The following is a 13,402-nucleotide window of genomic DNA, read 5'->3' as shown; positions in this document are numbered from 1 at the left end:
TGCCCTGCACTGTAGCATTGCACTGCCTTCTGCACTGTTAAGACCCGTGAAGACAACTTTGTATTATTTTGGGATTTGCACAGCAGTCAATGGCTTTGTGCTGTGTGAAACACTGCAAACCTCTTCTGGTACTTGGAGAGTAACCAGTCCAAGCTTTGGGCTTGTTTCAGCTGAGATAAGTGCATTTTGCTTAGTGTCTACTCTTTCGAACTATAAATTTTCTTTCTTCCCATTGCACTAAGCTCTCAGCTTACTTTGTCCTCTTGAGGTGAGCATTATTCTATCATATAGCCTCAGTTTTACTTTTGATGACTTTATTTTCAGGCCACCACCGTGAGCAACTTCACACAGGCCTACAAAGCTCATTGTATTAGTGTTTATCTGATACTTCATATTAATCTGATGCTCTCCTTTTGTTGCCACTATTCTAATAGTCATAAACCAATGTTTTTCCCTTGACACTTGAGGGTGCCGACCTGTCCTAGAGTGTGGAGTGATACATCAGCTTTATTGTCAAACATTTCTCCAGCAATCACCTTTATTGGCATGCTTTGCTTCATTCTGGTATAACACGTGTGCAAAATGATTCAGCTTCTTGCAGTTAGAGCACTGCTTTCCCCACACTGGACATGTTTCATTTCTTTTGTGTGGTGTCCTCTGCAATACTTACATCCAGCATTGAACTGTCTGGTGGCCCTTCTGTTAAAGACTCTTCCTTCCCTCCATTGCTTTGTGCTTGGAAGGCCTGAACCATCTCTCAGCAGAATTCAAAGTCTTGTCAATACTCTACAGCTGACGATCGACCACTTAAGAGCTTCAGCACAGGTCAATAGATTTCTTGTGAGTAGATTTTGCTTCTGGGAGCAGACATGCTCTCAGGCAGTATATCTTGTTCCTAAGACAATCCTATTTCTGACCTCATCATTCTTAAGTTACTAAAACCCAAGGTATCGCAAGATATGTTAATATGGGCACATACTGATCAATGTTCTCCCCTTCTCCTGAGCTCTTGTGTTGAACATGTTTGCATTCATAAGAAGCATTGAGAACTTAAAATGAGTCCTTAAGGCCTCTATAATTTCAAACGTCTGGATTTTCTGCTCCTCAGTGAGGTCAATGGTGCAATGTAACACACTTTACCCAGTGCTTAAAACAGAGTTGTTATTGTAATTTGTTCAAGTTTTTTGTATAACTCTGTGGCAATTTCATACTTTTGCCATTGGAATGGGAAGAATTCCCAATTTATTTTCAAATCGACCTTTATCTCCACAGGAGCAGGTACTGGAATATTCAAAGCCATACTTGTCATTATATACACCAGTATATCATGGTGCAGACGCACACTGATGGACACACAGTGGGACCAATCAATATACACAACACCGCAGCCAATCACCAGTTAGAGCACACGCACTATAAAGACAGGGGGCATCAGAGTTCCCACTCATTCGAGTAGCAGCTAGCTAGGAGCACAGAGCTCACAGCCTGCAACACAGACATTCACCATGTGCTGAGTGCATCAACTGGTTAGGACAAGGCAAAGGTCTTTAGTTAAAGCTAGTATCGTATTTACCCACAGTTCAAGTATGTTTAAATAGTTAACCTTTGAATAAAATAGTGTTGCACTACTTTTAGTGTTGGTGACCTGTATGTGATCCAGAACACCCAACACATCATGATACCAGGTGTGGTTGCATACTAGCACTTCTTAGACCTACCTGCAAGTGATCTGCCTTCCGCCAGCATTCCGTCATCCTGCAACATGGACAACAGCAGCCCACCGTCGCCGATCCGCATCGCCGGCAACCTCAGGGCCAACTGGAAGATTTTCAAACAGCACTTCCAGCTCTTCCTCAAAGCCACGGACAGGGAGGGCACCTCGGATACCAGAAAGATGGCTCTTCTCCTCTCCACGGCCGGGGACCATGCCATCCACATTTTCAACTCTCTCACCTTTGCAGATGACGAAGACAAGACGAAGTTCAAGACCGTTGAGTGTCAAATTTGACACTCACTGCAGCGTAGAGGTGAATGAAAGTTTCGAGCGCACTGTGTTCCAGCAGCATTTGCAGGGTAAGGATGAACCTTTCCAATCCTTTCTAACGCAGCTCCGCATCCTTGCGCAATCTTGCAGCTACGGGCCCACCTCCGACTCCATGATATGTGACCAGATCGTTTTCGGTGTTCAGTCGGACCCCCTACACCAGCAGCTCCTCAAAGTAAAGCAACTCACCCTAGCGACCACCATCGAGACCTGTGTCCTACATGAAAATGCCACCAGTCGGTACTCCCATATATAAGCGGCTGAAACAGCGTGGCAAGGTCCCCACGAGGCGGAACGGGTCCAAGTGATTGAGCACCTCCAGGGCCTCAGCCTGGATGAGGGTGGCCATTTTGCGCGCTTTTTGCGGTCTCCCGCGCTTGTACGCATCAAACGAGGGGACGGCGACGTGGAGGAACGTAATGCGCAGGTGCGCACCATGCAGGACCGCACCGCGCATGCGCGGTGGCGCAGCGAATGTGCTGACGTCACGACGTGCGGCAACTGTGGCTCCATCCATTTAAAGCGGCAATGCCCCGCAAAATCTCGACAATGCCTATGATGTGGAAGACTTGGCCACTATGCTGCCTGCTGTCGAGCAGCTCAGCCTGCCAATTCATATCGCTTCAGCCAGCCTCGCAGGAATGTTTGGGCAATTCAACACACGGTCACCGAGTCCGATTCTGACCTCCCACACAGCAGTGACACCGAGGACCCAAAGGCGCCTTTTGGAGTGGGTGTCATAACGAAAAACAGGCTGTCCCCGAAGCAAAGACACCAGCCACTGTCGTATACAGCATCGATCCAGACGATGAGTGGTGTGCCATCCTGACGGTCAACCGGTCCCAAATACGATTCCGACTGGACACTGGTGCCTCCGCCAATCTCATGGCGTGGTCTGCTTTCCATGTCTTCGTGTCAAACCAACCATTCTTCCATCGGCCTGCCAGCTATTGGACTACAATGGCAACATCATTCCTGCTACCGGCTCATGCCAACTCGAAGTGACACACAAGTCACGAAAAGCCATCCTTCCTTTCGAAATCGTGGGCTCCTCGAAGGTCTCTCTGCTTAGCGCACAGGTGTGCAAGCTGCTAAACCTCGTTCAAAGAGTTCACTCTCTCTCTCCTGATGACACGTCTGCCTTCCAGAATGCTGACTTCAGGGCGCAACTCAACGCCATCATTGACCAGCACCGCAACGTCTTCGAAGGCATGGGCATGCTCCCATATACTTACAAGATCCTACTCAAACAGAACGCTACGCCTGTGGTGCATGCACCTCGCAGAGTCCCAGCACCCTCAAGGACCACCTGAAGCAGAAGCTGCAGGACCTCCAAGACCAAGGAGTGATCTCCAGAGTTACGGAACCAACTGACTGGGTCAGTTCCATGGTGTGCGTAAAAAAGCCTTCCGGCGAGCTCCGGATCTACATTGATCCAAAGGATCTGAATCGCAACATAATGAGGGAGCATTACCCGATCCCCAAGCATGAAGAGATCACATGCGAGATGGCTCGCGCCAAGCTCTTCACCAAACTTGATGCCTCGAAAGGATTCTGGCAAATTAAACCAGACAGATCCAGCAGAAAGCTGTGTACCTTTAATACCCCGTTTGGCAGATATTGTTACAACAGGATGCCGTTTGGGATCATATCGGCGTCCGAAGTGTTCCACAGGATCATGGAACAAATGATGGAAGGCATTGAAGGTGTTCGCGTCTATGTCAACGACGTAATAATTTGGTCCACCAGGAGCATATCAGTTGCCTCCAGCGCATGTTCAAACGCATACGTGAGCAGGGCCTACGCCTCAACAGAGCCAAATGCTCGTTTGGTCAGACGGAACTCAAGTTCCTAGGGGACCACATCTCCCAGTTGGGTGTGCGGCCGGATGCGGACAAGGTGGCTGCCATCACAGCCATGAAAAAGCCAGAGGACAAGAAGGCGATCCTCCGATTTCTGGGCATGGTCAACTTCCTAGGGAAGTTCATCCCTAACCTCGCCTCTCATACCACAGCTGCCAGGAACCTGGTCACGAAGACAACAGACTTCCAATGGCTTCCTGCCCACGAGCGCGAATGGAGAGAACTTAAAACCAAACTCACCACGGGTCCGGTTTTAGCTTTCTTTGATCCAGCAAAAGAGACAAAAATTTCGACCAATGCCAGCCAATCTGGCATTGGGGCAGTGCTCCTGCAACATGATGAGGCCTCATCATGGGCCTCCGTTGCATATGCGTCATGCGCCATGACCCCCAGGGAACAGTGCTACGCGCAGATAGAAAAGGAGTGCCTGGGCCTTTTGACCGGTGCCGTCAAGTTTCACGATTATGTGTACGGCCTTCCCCGATTCACCGTCGAGACCGACCATCGCCCGCTGGTCAAAAAAACCCAAAAAGACTTGAACGACATGACGCCTCGCCTCCAGCACATTCTGCTCAAACTCCAGCGATACGACTTCCAACTCGTATACACCCGGGCGAAGACCTGATCCTAGCCGACGCTCTGTCCAGGGCAGTCAACACCCCGTGTGACCCAGCGGGATTCGTCTGCCAGGTTGACGCCCATGTGGCCTTCGTGGCCTCCAATCTACCGGCCACGGATGAACACCTCGTCCAAATTTGCCGCGAGACGGCGGCTGACCCCCTGCTACAGCGTGTCATGCGCCACCTAACAGACGGGTGGCTCAAGGGCCAATGCCCGCAGTTCTATGACATCAGAGATGACCTGGCGGTTGTCGATGGTGTCCTCCTGAAGCTGGACTGCATTGTTATCCCGCACAGCATGCGCCAGCTTGTCTTGGAACAGCTACACGAGGGCCATCTTGGCATGGAGAAGTGCCGCCGACGGGCCCGAGAGGCAGTGTACTGGCCCGGCATCAATGACGACATCGCCAACACTGTGCTCAACTGCCCCACCTGTCAGCGGTTCTAGCCGGCCCAACCACGCGAGACCCTACAGCCCCATGAGTTGGTCACGTTCTCTTGGTCCAAGGTCGGCATCGACCTGTTCCACGCGCTGGGCAGGGACTATGTTCTGATTGTAGACTATTTTTCAAACTACCCGGAGGTGGTACGTTGGCACAACGTCTGCAGTGATCCGTGCCTGTAAGGACACCTTTGCTCGTCACGGCATCTCACTCACTGTGATATCGGACAATGGCTCCTGCTTCGCAAGCCAGGAATGGTCCAACTTTGCCAGGAGGTACAACTTTGTGCATGTGACATCCAGTCCCCTGTACCCCCAATCCAATCAATGGCAAAATGGAGAAGGGCGTCCACATAGTCAAACGGCTGCAAGGCTGCCGATGCTGGGTCCGATTTCTACCTCGCCCTGCTGGCCTATCGCTTGGCCCCACTGTCCACTGGCCTGTCGCCAGCCCAGCTGCTCATGGGTCGTACCCTGAGGACGATGGTGCCGTCCATTCACGTCCCAGACCTCGACCACGTTCCGGTCCTTCAACGAATGCAACTGTCTCGTGCACAGTACAAGGCGGCTCATGACTCCCGTGCAGCTGATCTCCCTGCTCTGGCTCCAGATGACAATGTCCACATCCATCTTCCGGATGGTGGCTGGTCTGCAACTGCTGTGGTTCTTCGGCAGGTGGCTCCCCGTTCGTTCCTGGTTCGCCTACCGGATGGTTCCGTCCTGCGCCGTAATCGACGTGCCCTTCGTCTCGTTCCGCGCTTGCTACGTGATCCTCCGCCAGTGCCACACCCTCCTGTTGTCCCTGACCTGGACTATGCAGAGATTCCGGTTACTCTGCATCCTCCTCACTCTGACGCAGTCCAGCCTGCTCCTCAGCCGATGGCTCCTGACCTACTCTTGAGACGGTCAATTCGTCGCCCACCTCAGAGAGTTAATTTGTGAACTTTGTGCACTAATGGACTCTCTGGTCTGTTCTGTTCTTCCGTTTAATCGTTCAAGTGGTTTGTATATAGTGTTCATCTCGTTATTTGTGTGACACACTGTTTTTCTGCACCAGGCACCTTCCGATGTAAATAGCTTAGTTTTATGTACATAGTCCTGTAAATATTTTGCACACACGTAGTCAGGAACATTCACCACACACTATTTATTGTCACGCAGGCACATTTTTTAATATAAAAGGGGGATGTCATAATATACACCAGTATATCATGGTGCAGACACACACTGATGGAAACGCAGTGGGACCAATCAACATACACAACACCGCAGCCAAACACCAGTGAGAGCACACGCACTATGAAGACAGGGGGCATCAGAGTTCGCGCTCATTCGAGTAGCAGCTAGCTAGGAGCACAGAGCTCACAGCCTGCAACACAGAAATTCACCATGTGCTGAGTGCATCAACTGGTTAGGACAAGGCAAAGGTCTTTAGTTAAAGCTAGTATCATATTTACCCACAGTTCAAGTATGTTTAAATAGTTAACCTTTTAATAAAATAGTGTTGCACTACTTCAAGTGTTGGTGACCTGTATGTGATCCAGAACACCGAACACATCAATACGGATTGACACAGCAATCAATCTCCTGTACAAAGTTGCAAACTGAAGTTCTAATTATTCTCTGCTGCTTCTTATAGCTGCTGGATTTCTTACACCTACCAAAATCCACCCAGTTTAAACTGCACACTCCTGACACCATTTTTAAGCAGTAGATGAAATGGCACAGCTCTCAGACCTTTTACACACTAGGGATGACATCAGAGGTCACCTGACTACAGAGGGCACAAAGATACTTCTCCAAATGCAAATCTAGAATTTTTCCAAAAACCCACTCAATTGCACAAACTGCTAAAAAAAAAAAAATCAACTGATCTGTACGTAGTTCCTGATCCCTTTAAATCCTGCCATGTAATATTGTGTTCAGCTCTGGAAGGTTCAGACGGTACGGCTGGAGCGAGATGTTCTCAAATAGCAGTGGTGGTATCAGGTGTTGTGCAATAATTGACATCAGAATCTGCCTCCACTATATACAACACTCGGTTAATAGATCAGTGCGTGCAAACCCCTTTATCGAGATGGCGTTGAGCATGGTTCCCATCGGAAACATGTTCGCACATCTCGGATGCCTTTTTTGAGCATTAGGCCATTGTGTTTATGAAACTGTACTTTCTTGGTCAAATTCTATAACCCTCTGTGACAACAGTATATTTACTTTATCTTTGACAAGTGATGCTCAATCAATTGCACAAAGGCTAAAGTTGGGTACAACTGTGGCTTTATTACAGTCAGATGCATGGCCTCCTGCTGCAGCTGGTGAAATGGCAGGGCACTGGAGGTCATGCATATTTATACAGTTCTCTGTGGGCAGAGCCAGCCGGCAGGAGCTACCGGCGAACCTGCAGTGCAGGTCCTACCTTACATCTCCTATTACAGTGGTTCACCACAACAAGCATTCCCTTGAACACTGCTTTCCCGTTGTGTTATGGTATTGTCGAATTGTACCTTCAAATGTTTCTTTTTCAGCAGAGCTTCACGTCAGACCTATCAAGCTTTTTTGTGTTTTACAGGCTCCCTACTCAGCCCTCAGTTCTTGTCTCACCCAAGCTGAAGGAATACACAAGATTGGAGTTGACAATCAGCGATCTTCATGCCAGCAGGTTTCTGTCTTAAAAATAAATAATGTGCTCTAACTGGCAGACTTCTGTCATCGTCTTATGATGACGGAATTGTGTGTATTCCATGTTGGTGAATTGATGGCAGTCAGTTCAGCTGCTATGGAAGGTGCAGTCTGTGAAACAAGACTAAAAAGTATGTAGTAGCTAATTTTGTTTAATTCTTTAATGGGATGTGGGCATCGCAGGATAGGCCAGCATGTGTTACCCTTCCCCAATTTCTCGTGAACTGAGTGGCTTGCGAGGCCATTTCAGAGTCAACCACATTGCTGTGAATCTGGAGTCACCGGAAAAAAATCCATGTCTGATTATGGGCGCGTTTAGCAGAGTGTTTGTCAGCGGCAGCAACGCTGAGAAACAACCCGCTATTCAATGGGACTCTGACATTTTTTTTGGCCTCAGGTGCTACCCAGCAGGAAAGGGTCCTCACAGATCGGGGCGCCAATTTGTCTGGTTGCCCCAATTCCACCCCCCCATATTTTCGACCGCCCTCCTCTCTACCAACCTTGGGGAGGCCCCTGTGAACACCCCCTCACTTCAAACTCGTAAGGCCCCTCCCGGTCCTGATCTCTGGCAGTGCCAACTTGGCACCCAGGAACCCTGGCAGTGGCATCTTGGCAGCGCCACCTGGGCATTGCCAAGGTGCCCATGTGCCAGAGGGAGTGCCAGAGAGCCACCCTGCCCTGTCCCCAACCACTAGGGGGTGTCTAATGGGATGAGAGAGCTCCCAGGTGCCATTACGACTGGTCCACATTTGTGGAAATTCTAAACAGTGCCCTGGCGAGATCTGCTTGGCACGGCCATTATGTCCAGGGCGCCGGGAGAATTCCACGATCACTTATTTGAATGAGCCGAATGGCTGATTTAAATATTCTGATCTGGATCAGTCCAGTGAGGACGAGAAGCAATGTCTCACGAAACTCCATTGAATCTCGCGAGGCATATTGAGCATCGCAAATCTCACGAGAAGCCTCTCGCGAGATTCAATGGCCTCATCCCGACACCAAGTCGGGCGCAACAAGGCTGTTAAATCGAGCTCCTGGTAAGGATGGCAGATTTCCTTCCCTAAAGGGGCATTTGTGAGACAATGGTTTCATGGTCATCATTAGACTTTTATTTCTAGATTGTTACTGAATTTAAATTTTACCATCTGCCGTGGTGGGACTGGATCTGCATATCCAGAACATTACCCAGGGTCTCTGGATTACTAGTCCAGTGAGAATACCAATATGCCATTGCTTTCCCTGCGAGTTACATTTGAGAGGCATGTTATAAAAAAATTATTTAAATTTAAAGAACATCTATAGCATGTCCCATGCATTACAGGGCACCTTTAAAGCACAGTCACTTTTGGAATGTTGGCAAATTAAGCAGTCTCTTTCTGTATAGCAAGGTCCCTTGTTACGCGGGAGAAATCTTAATGTAACCTATAGAGAACTGACAGAAGACTGAATTATACTCTGCATGGTTTTACACTCCACTGAAGACAATGGAGAGCATTGTTGGGTAGAGTGCAAAACCAGTGTCCTACCCAATCCTATGGGATTCCTACTTATCCCCTACTTATTCAATGTATTTATACTTCATAGCTGTAGAATATATTCAGAATTTTATCCAGATGCACTTACTGTCTGCAGAGCTTCATATCTTTTTGTCACCTTTTTGTAGCAATGGTTTTTCTAGACTGAAATTTGTCACAGAAGTTGCCGATGTCACACTCTAATCATATCCTTTCCATAATAACTGTGTTTCATTGTAAATTTTGATCCTTGAAATGAGTGACATTAATACTGTAAATAGAACATGTTCTACCTCAAGCACTGACTCTCAGCACTTATTGGCCAAGTACAAAATGTGTTAGATGCAGAGTAAGATTCTGTGTACTTTGCCTCAACATGTCATATTGCACCCAGTCTGACAATCCATTATTTCCAGCTCTTCGGACTGGATTTTCAGATCTTTCAATATGGACAATGGGAGCTTTGATAGTTAAAGAATAGGGTTTGAAATCACAATGTTTGATATTAAGAACAAACGCATTAAGAATTCCATATGAAATTAAGTGTTTACTGTTTTTTCCAATAAATATTTTTATTCTCCTTTTCCACATTTTCTCCCAAATTTACATCCACCAACAATAAACAATAATCAGTAACGAATGCAATGTCAATCCCCAGATCAACAACAACAATCCCATCCTCCCACCAACCTCCAAACAGCAGTTCACATGTTAACATAAACAAATAACAAACAAGAATCAGGAATCACCCATAGTCACCATAAACACATGCAGTGCCCCTTCCCCAACCCTCCCAACTGCCTGCCCCCCCGCTAATGGTCGATGTTATCCAATTCTTGAAAGTGCATAATGAATAAAGCCCATGAATTGTAGAACCCCTCTATCCTTTCCCTCAGTTCAAATTTAACCTTCTCAGGAGTTAAGCATTCCAACAGGTCACTCGTCATGCCAGGGCACAGGGTGGAGAGGTTGCTCTCCAACCCAACAGGATTCGCCTTCGGGCCTTCAATGAGGCGAAGGCTATAACTTCTACCTCCGCACCCGTTTCCAACACCGGCTGGTCCGACACCCTGAATATGGCCTCCCGGGGCCCGGGGGCCCGGGTCCAGTTTAGAGATTACCCGAAAAACCTCCTTCCAGTAATCCTCCAGCTTTGGACAGGACCAAAACATATGAACGTGATTCGCGGGCCCACACCCCGCAACGGTCACACACATCTTCTACCCCCTCAAAGAGCCGGCGGCACTGCCAGAGATCATATATCCTCTCCACGGCGGGGCAGCACGCCATCCACATCTACAACTCCCTGGCATTCGCGGAAGGTGAGGACAAGACAAAATACAAGACGGTGCATCTAAAATTCGAGGAAAACTTAAGTGTGGAAGTCAATGAGAGCTTCGAGAGGTACCTCTTCCAGCAGCGCCTGCAGGGTAAGGATGAGACTTTTCAATCTTACTTGACACAGCTCCGTATCCTCACACAGTCCTGCAGCTATGAGGCCACCTCCGACTCCATGATACGGGATCAGATAGTTTTTGGGGTTATCTAGGACAGCCTGCACCAGCAGCTCCTCAAAATTAAGTGCCTCACCCTAGCGACTGCCATCGAGACCTGCGTCCTCCACGAGAACGCAACCAGCCGGTACTCCCAAATCCAGGCAGCCGAAACGGCACGGCCCGGGTCCTACGAGGCGGAGCGGGTCCAGTCGATCGAGTTTCTCCCGGCCCGCGGCCATTTTGCGCGCTTTTCGAGGCCTCCCGCGCTTGTATGCGCCAAAAGAGGGGACGTTGACGCAGAGGGGCGCGAGGCGCAGCCGCGCTCTACGCAAGACCGCACCACGCATGCACGGTGCCGCAACGAACGCCATGACGTCACGATGTGCGGCAACTGTGGCTCCGCCCACTTAAAGCGGCAATGTCCGACCAAAGCGCGACAATGCCTCCGCTGTGGCAGCTTGGGCCACTACGCTGCCTGCTGTCGAGCAGCTCAACCTGCCAACTCTCAACAATTCCGCCAGCCTAGCAGGGACGTGCGGGCTATTCAGCCCCCATACACTGAGTCATATCCTGACATCATGCAGGCCAGTGATACCGAAGACAGGGAACCCTTCCGCGTTGCAGTAATCCACAAGAACCGGATGTCCCCAAGTCAGAACCACCAGCTGCTGCCAGTGCACAGCATTGATCCGGGTGATGAGTGGTGTGCCACCCTAATGGTCAACCGATCACAGATCACATTTCGCTTGGACACTGGTGCCTCCGCCAATCTCCTCGCATGGTCAGCCTTCCAGACCTTGAAGGTTAAACCACCGATTCTGCCATCCCACTGTCAGCTGGTTGACTATAATGGAAACGTCATCCCTGCCACAGGGTCCTGCCAGCTCGAGGTTACACACAACTCACATAAAGCCACATTGTCTTTTTAAATAGTTGGATCCTCGAAGGACTCCCTGCTAGGCGCACAGGCGTGCAAGGTCCTCCACCTCGTTCAGTGGGTACACACTCTGTCTCCAGAAGGCACGTCCGATTTCCCGGATGCAGACTTTAGGGCGCAGCTCCACTCACTCCTCGCGCACAACCAGGAGGTTTTCGAGAGCATGGGCACACTGCCCTACACTTACAGAATACGGCTCAAACCGGACGCCACCCCGGTCATTCGCGCACCTCGTAGAGTCCCAGCACCACTCAAGGACCGCCTCAAGCAGCAGCTGCAGGACCTGCAGGACCAAGGAGTGCTTTCCCGGGTCACGGAGCCAACGCCATGGGTCAGCTCCATGGTGTGTGTCAAGAAGCCCTCCGGCGAGCTCCGTATCTGTATCGACCCAAAAGATTTGAATTATAACATTATGAGGGAACACTACCCCAAACCCAAACAAGAAGAAATCACGAGCGAAATGGCTCGGGCAAAAATATTCACCAAGCTTGATGCCTCAAAGGGTTTTTGGCAGATTCAATTGGATCAGTCCAGCAGGAAGCTGTACACTTTCAACACTCCATTTGGCAGATACTGCTACAAAAGAATGCCGTTCGGCATCATCTCGGCATTCGAGGTGTTTCATCGCATCATGGAACAGATGATGGAGGGCATTGAAGGGGTACGCGTCTATGTAGACGACGTTATCATCTGGTCCACCACACCACAGGAGCACATCAGTCGTCTCCAGCGTGTCTTTGCACAAATACGAGATCAGGGCCTGCGCCTCAACCGAGCCAAGTGCTCTATTGGCCAGACTGAGCTAAAGTTTTTGGGGGACCACATCTCCCGGTCAGGGGTGCGACCGAATGCCGACAAAGTGACAGCCATCGCAACCATGCAGCAGCCAGCAGACAAGAAGGCAGTGCTGCGCTTGCTCTGGATGGTCAACTTCCTGGGGAAGTTTATTCCTAACCTTGCCTCGCACACGACGGCTCTTCGCCACCTGGTCAAAAAGACAACGGAATTCCAGTGGCTGCCCGCACACCAGAGTGAATTGGAGGAGCTCAAGGTCAAGCTCACCACCGCCCCGGTCCTGGCGTTTTTCGATACCACACGGGAAACGAAGATCTCAACCGATGCCAGCCAGTCCGGCATTGGGGCGGTACTCCTGCAAAGGGACGACACCGCATCATGGGCCCCGGTCGCCTATGCGTCGCGGGCCATGACCCCCACAGAACAGCGCTATGCGCAGATCGAGAAGGAGTGCCTAGGCCTGTTGACCGGTATCGACAAATTACACGATTATGTGTATGGTCTTCCGCAGTTCACTGTGGAGACCGACCATCGCCCCCTGGTTGTCATCATTCAGAAGGACCTCAACGATATGACCCCTCGCCTCCAGCGCATTCTGCTCAAGCTCCGGAGGTACGACTTCCAACTTGTCTACACCCCGGGGAAGGACCTCATTATCGCAGATGCTCTGTCCAGGGCGGTTAACACACTACCCGAATCGGAGGGGTTCGTTTGTCAGGTCGGCGCACAAGTAGCTTTCACATCGGCCAATCTGCCGGCCACTGACGCACGTCTGGCCCACATTCGCCGTGAGACTGCAGCTGACCCCCTTCTACAGCGTGTAATGCGCCACATGACGGAAGGGTGGCTCAAGGGGCAGTGCCCACAATTCTACAACGTCCGGGACGACTTGGCCGTCATTGATGGTGTCCTCTTGAAGTTGGACCGGATCGTGATCCCACACAGCATGCACCGGCTTGTCCTCGAACAACTGCACGAAGGCCATCTTGGAGTTGAAAAGTGCAGGCGGAGGG

The sequence above is a fragment of the Scyliorhinus torazame genome, chromosome 12, assembly GCF_047496885.1.
Source record: "Scyliorhinus torazame isolate Kashiwa2021f chromosome 12, sScyTor2.1, whole genome shotgun sequence".
NCBI classification, from domain to species: domain Eukaryota; kingdom Metazoa; phylum Chordata; class Chondrichthyes; order Carcharhiniformes; family Scyliorhinidae; genus Scyliorhinus; species Scyliorhinus torazame.
The sequence above is the reverse complement of the archived record's forward strand: the minus strand, read 5'-3'. Positions refer to the sequence as shown.